We start from the raw sequence: 7085 nt of genomic DNA, 5'->3' as shown, positions 1-7085 counted from the left end.
GGGTACTCCAGAAAATGCCCGAACCTTTTCGAAACCATTCCGGTGTCCAAACATAACCTTCGAATATATCAATCTTTATGTCTTCACCATTTCGAGACTCCTCGTCATGTCCGTGATCTCATTTGGGACTCCGAACAAACTTCGGTTCATCAAAACACATAACTCATAATACAAATCGTCATCGAACTATATAGACATGACCGAGACACATCTCCGGTCAATAACCAATAGCGGAACCTGGATGCCCATATTGGCTCCTATATATTCGACGAAGATCTTTATCGGTCAAACCGCATAACAACGTACGTTCTTCCCTTTGTCATCGCTATGTTACTTGCCTAAGATTCGATCGTCGGTATCATCATACCTAGTTCAATCTCGATTCCGACAATTCTCTTTACTCGTTCCGTAATGCATCATCCCGTGGCTAACTCTTTAGACACATTGCTTGCAAGGCTCATAGTGATGTACATTACCGAGAGGACCTAGATATACCTCTCCGGTACACGGAGTGACAAATCCTAATCTTGATCTATGCCAACTCAACAAAAACCATCAGAGACACCTGTAGAGCATCTTTATAATCACCCAGTTACGTTGTGACATTTGATAGCACACAAGGTGTTCCTCCGGTATTCGGGAGTTGCATAATCTCATAGTTAGAGGAACATGTATAAGTCATGAAGAAAGCAATAGCAATAAAACTAAACGATCATTATGCTAAGCTAACGGATGGGTCTTGTCCATCACATCATTCTCTAATGATGTGATCCCGTTTATAAAATGACAACACATGTCTATGGTCAGGAAACTTAACCATCTTTGATTAACGAGCTAGTATAGTAGAGGCATACTAGGGACACTTTGTTGTCTATGTATTCACACATGTACTAAGTTTCCGGTTAATACAATTCTAACATGAATAATAAACATTTATCATGACACAAGGAAATATAAATAAAAACTTCATTATTGCGTCTATGGCATATTTCCTTCACTTATCACTGATAACCCACGAGTATAGGGGATCAATTGTAGCCTCTTTCGATAAGTAAGAGTGTCGAACCCAACGAGCAGCTAAAGGTAGAACAAATATTCCCTCAAGTTCTATCGACCACCAATACAACTCTACGCACGCTTAACGTTCGCTTTACCTAGAACAAGTATGAAACTAGAAGTACTTTGTAGGTGTTGTTGGATAGGTTTGCAAGATAATAAAGAGCGCGTAATTAAAAGTAGGGGCTGTTTAGATAAAGAAATAACTAAGTTATTTTTAGTAGAGAGCTTGTTGTCACACAAGAAAGTTTTTTGTCCCTAGGCAATCGATAACTAGACTGGTAACCATTATTGCAATTTTATTTGAGGGAGAGGCATAAGCTAACATGCTTTCTCTACTTGGATCATATACACTTATGATTGGAACTCTAGCAAGAGTCCGCAACAACAAAAGATCATTAAGGTAAAACCCAACCATAGCATTAAAGTATCAAGTTCTATTTACTCCCATATGCAAACAACCTACTTCCTCGGGTATGTGCTTCTGTCACTCACGCCACCCACCATAAGCAAATCATGAACGTATTGCAACACCCTATAGAGGGGATCCCTCACGCTTGCACGACAGGAGAGCACCACAGGAAAGCACCAATAATAAAACATGCAACTCAAACCAATCACGATCATCAGTTAACCCATAGGACAAAACGTATCTACTCAAACATCATAGGATAGCCATACATCATTGGGAAATAATATATAGCGTTGAGCACCATGTTTAAGTAGAGATTACATCGGGTAAAAGAGGGGTTACACCGCTGCATAGAGGGGGGAAGAGTTGGTGATGACGGCGGTGAAGTTGTTGATGAAGATTGCGGTGACGATGATGGCCCCGGCGGCACTCCGGTGCCACCGGAAGCGAGGGGGAGAGAGCCCCCCTCCTCCTCCTCCTCCTTCTTCTTCTTCCTTGACCTTCTCCCTAGATGGGAGAAGGGTTTCCCCTCTGGTCCATGGTCTCCATGGCGTGGGAGGGGCGAGAGCCCCTCTGAGATTGGATCTGTCTCTCTGTCTCTCTCTGTTTCTGCGTTCTGGGATTCTGCCCTTTCACCGTTTCTTATATATCCGGAGATCTGTAACTCCGATTAGATTGAAACCATCGCCCAGATTTTTCTCCAAAAATTAGCTTTCTTGCGGCCAGAAAAAAGCAGCAATCGCCTTACGGGGGGCCCACGAGGGTTAGGGGCGCGCCCAGGGGGGCAGGCGCGCCCCCTGCCTTGTGGCCCCCTCAGGCACCTTCTCGCGTTGATTCTTCTTCCCATATTTCACAAATATTCCAAAAATATTCTCCGTCTGTTTTTATCCTGTTTGGACTCTGTTTGATATGGATTTTCTGCAAAACAAAAAACATGCAACAAACAGGAACTGGCACTGGGAACTGGATCAAAATGTTAGTCCCAAAAATAGTATAAAAAGTTGCCAAAAGTATATGAAAGTTGTATAATATTGGCATGGAACAATAAAAAAAATATAGATACGACGGAGACGTATCAGCATCCCCAAGCATAATTCCTGCTCGTCCTCAAGTAGGTAAATGATAAAAAAAATTGATGTGGAATGCTACCTAGCATAATCTTGATCATGTATCTAATCATGGCATGAATATTAAGACACGAGTGATTAAAAACAATAGTCTATCATTTGACATTAAGACAATAATACTTCAAGCATACTAACGAAGCAATTATGTGCTCTCAAAATAACATAGCAAAAGAAAGCTCATCCCTACAAAATCATATAGTTTGGCCATGCTTCATTTCTATCACATAAAATGTTCTCATCATTTACAACCCCGATGACAAGCCGAGCAATTGGTTCATACTTTTTAACGCGCTTCAGCCTTTTCAACCCTCACACAATACATGAGCGCAAGCCATGGACATAGCACTATAGGTGGAGTAGAATATGATGATGGAGGTTGTGTGGAGAAGACAAAAAAGGAGAAAGTATCACATCGACGCGGCTAATCAACGGGCTATGGAGATGCCCATCAATTGATGTCAATGTGAGGAGTAGGGATTGCCATGCAACGAATGCACTAGAGCTATAAGTATATGAAAGCTCAACTTGAAACTAAGTGGGTGTGCATCCAACTTGCTTTCTCATGAAGACCTCGGGCATTTGAGGAAGCCCATCATCGGAATATACAAGCCAAGTTCTATAATGAAAATTCCTACTAGTATATGAAAGTGATAACTCAAGAGACTCTCTATATGAAGAACATGGTGCTACTCTGAAGCACAAGTGTGGTAAAAGAATAGTAACATTGCCCCTTCTCTCTTTTTCTCTCATTTTTTGTTTTTTTTGTTTTTTTGTTTATGGTGGGCTTCTTTGGCCTCTTTTTTTATTTGGGCTTCTTTGGCCTCTTTTATTTTTTTATGTCCGGAGTCTCATCCCGACTTGTGGGCGAATCACAGTCTCTATCATCCTTTCCTCACTGGGGCAATGCTCTAATAATGATGATCATCACACTTTTATTTACTTACAACTCAATATTACAACTCGATGTCTAGAACAAAGTATGACTCTATATGAATGCCTCCGGCGGTGTACCTGGATGTGCAATGATCTAAAGTAGCAATGACATCAAAAAACGGACAAGCCATGAAAACATCATGCTAGCTATCTTACGATCATGCAAAGGAATATGACAATAAATGCTCAAGGCATGTATATGATGATGATGGAAGTTGCATGGCAATATATCTCGGAATGGCTATGGAAATGCCATGATAGGTAGGTATGGTGGCTGTTTTGAGGAATATATAAGGAGGTTTATGTGTGATAGAGCGTATCGTATCACGAGGTTTGGATGTACCGACGAAGTTTGCAAGGGCAATGCACGGTACCGAAGAGGCTAGCAATGATGGAAGAGGGAGAGTGCGTATAATCCATGGACTCACATTAGTCATAAAGAACTCATATACTTATTGCAAAAGTTCATTAGCCCTCGAAACAAAGTACTACTACGCATGCCCCTAGGGGGATAGATTGGTAGGAAAAGTGTGACACTCCAAAAAATTTTAATTTGGTTTTTATCAAAAACCTTGTGGTTTTCTTTGAAAAGAGGCCATTTAAATTTTTCTTTCAGAAAACCTTCCTCTTAAAAACTTCCTGTTGGTTCCCTCTTAAAAACTTCCTGTTGTGGATTTTTTTTTCAAACATTGGTGTTTGAATCTTTTGAAACTTCTTCTCTGTTGGTTCCCTCTCAAATTTATTTTTGGGAGTTTAATCTTTTTCTTTTAAAATGAAACTCTATGAAAATTTGGGATTTTCATATCTTGGAACCACCCATGACTTGGCATTTTTTCCCATGTGGTAAAACTTCTCCAAAACCTCCCCTCCTCTTTGTGATCAACCTAAGTTCTCTGTCCCAACTAATCCAAGCAAGTTTTGGATTTTATTCTAATTATTTTTCCTCTCAAATCAATTCTGAAAATTATTTGGAGCCTGAGTGATTTTCAAAGCAAGTACCCTATTGCATTTGAGTTTTGACCTCAAACCAACTCTCCTGGATAGTCCTTTGTACCCACAACCCAGAACCATCTTGATCCACTCCCCCTCTTTTCAAATTTTTCAAAATTCAGTCTCTGCAAGTTTGGACCAGATTTGCCAAATTTGATGAAATTCATATCTACACTCCTCCAAAAGTTCCACCAAAATTCAGGCAACCTATTTGAGCAATGAGAAGCCACTCCACCAAAAATCAGCTCAAGGAAAAATCACCAGAGGCCAAATTCATTCGGTCGAACACCTTGCAGGCACTGTTGCTGTTCAAAATTCAGAAAATTCAGTTTCAGTGTCATTTTCGTCCGTCAGTTTCTATCACGCGTAGACAGTGCGCTTGGCTCGATGCTCGCAGCCCCTCCCTCTTGTCCGGAGCTTCACACGCGTGCGTGGAGCCTTCCTAGCGTCGGTGGCACGCTGGCCCGCCCTCGCCGGCGTCTTCTGCAGCGTCGGGACCTCCCGTGGCGGCCTACAGAAGGCACACCACGGCAGAACGCCGTTCAGCGCCGCCCAAAGCCCCCTGGCTCTCCGCGTGTCCCTGCCATGCCAGCGCACGCCCGTGGCACCGTCGCCGTGGCCCGGCAAGCACGGAACGTGCTCCCTGCCGCCGACGGGCCGCGCCACCCCCGTTCCGTCGAGCTCGCCCATAGCACCAAGTCCCAGCCCGTTTAGCGCCTAAATTGGACAGGTGGACCTCAACGGCGATGCCCAATCCCCTAATCCCCTTGCACATCCACGGCATCGCCGTAATCACTCGCCGGAGATCCCCGTTCACGGCAACCGCCTCGGGCCGCCTATAAAAAGGGCCCCCGAGCTCACCCTCGTGCACGCATCATCCCCACTCCTCACCAACGCCACGCCAGGCCACTAGGAGGACCTCAAGGAGGTCTCCTCCCCCAACTCCGGCCGCCCCGATCCGCCTCGGCCTCCACCATGATTCGCTCCGGTGAGGCCATCTCCGGCGCCCAAACCCCGTCCGTTACCCTCTCTAGCTACCAGGAGCCTAACCCCCTCTTCAATTTGATCTTCACAGCTCTCTCCGACGAGTCCCTCGACCACCCGAGCCGCCGTCCGCCGGAGCAAAGCTCGCCGTCGACGTGGTACTCGCCGGCGACCACAACCACCACCAACCGACGCAGAATGGCGCCCTGAGCACGGAGGTACCCTCCGATCCCCCTGCCTCGCCGTGGATCGCCGCCGGCGACCACCGCGGCTCTCGGGCGCCGACGAGCTTCGTTCCCCCCCTTTTTGAAGTTCAAACCTGACGAGTGGGACCCCACCGTCAGCCTCTCTGCCCTCTCTGTCGAACCGTTTTCTGGAAGCACCTTCGGGCAAATACGTTTTCCCTTTGGGCTGGCGTAGTTCCTGCCGAAGCGTTTTCTGTTTTTATAAGCTACCCCTGGAAATCTCCTGTTTCATTACAGATGAGTCCCTGGACAAAAACCCTGGTAACTTTTAAACAGAAAAGTATTTTTGATTGATTCTTTTTCTGTTCTCTTTAAAATTTTGTCTAGTTTTTTATCAGATTTATTTGAAAAATATTTGAAATACTTTCTGGGCACTCCTTGGTATTTACGTTAGCGCATATATCTTCTTTATACCGTAGATACCGAAGGAGGTGACGGAGCCGCGAACTTCACCGAGCTAGGCTCCGACTACTCTGAACCAGGCAAGCATGTTTGAACTTTTGATATGATGAGTGTCGTGGCATGTTTTGCATTTAGTTAGTTTCATGACATGTTAAGGAGTATATCGATGAACGTTATTTTATGCCATAATGAGGTAAGTGAGTTCGATGATCCATAAGTGGATGGATGTGAGTATGAATGGCCATGTGTTGGCATGAGGATGGGTGAGATGGCAGTGTCGTGGCATGCCAGTCTTACGCCAGACTATGTGACTTCAGTGTCAAACCGTATCGGTCCAGTTCCTCTCATTTCCTTCCCTGTACTACCACATGTTTCCTGCAAGGAATATGGTTTAGTAAGTTGCAAACCGCTTTTCTGGTACACACCAAAAAGGAGAGGCCGTGATGATGGTTCCATGGCCTGGATTAAAGCCAGTCATCCGGTCAGGGGGCATGGGTGTTTCCGGTTGGGACCGAGAGGGGGGCACCCCTTAGAGCGCGCGTATATAAATTTGATCCCATGCTATTCGAGATTGTGATCTCCCCGTCTCAAAAGTTTTTCTTGGACAATGTCCAGGGTGATTCCTAGCATCGAGAGGTAGGATGGGTGTGTACTGGTTAGCTGTGTTTTCTGCCGAAATACCGTAAACGGAACTAGTCCTTTGTTACTACGGAAATCCGTTGGCTGTGGGAAAAATTTTGTACAAACTCTGCAGAGTCATATATTCCTCCAAATCATCTATTCCCTGTCCTAGATCGATATTATCTTATCCTAATCAAATGTCAGTTTTGATGACAGAAACTCCGGTGAATCGCATGAGTGCTAAGTCCGGTTGAATGATTATTCCTGTGGATGGACTAACCCATTTATTCTCAAGAATTAAATGTTTACTATGAG

This window comes from Triticum aestivum, chromosome 1A (genome assembly GCF_018294505.1).
Source record: "Triticum aestivum cultivar Chinese Spring chromosome 1A, IWGSC CS RefSeq v2.1, whole genome shotgun sequence".
Classification (NCBI taxonomy): domain Eukaryota; kingdom Viridiplantae; phylum Streptophyta; class Magnoliopsida; order Poales; family Poaceae; genus Triticum; species Triticum aestivum.
This window is presented reverse-complemented; position numbering follows the sequence as displayed.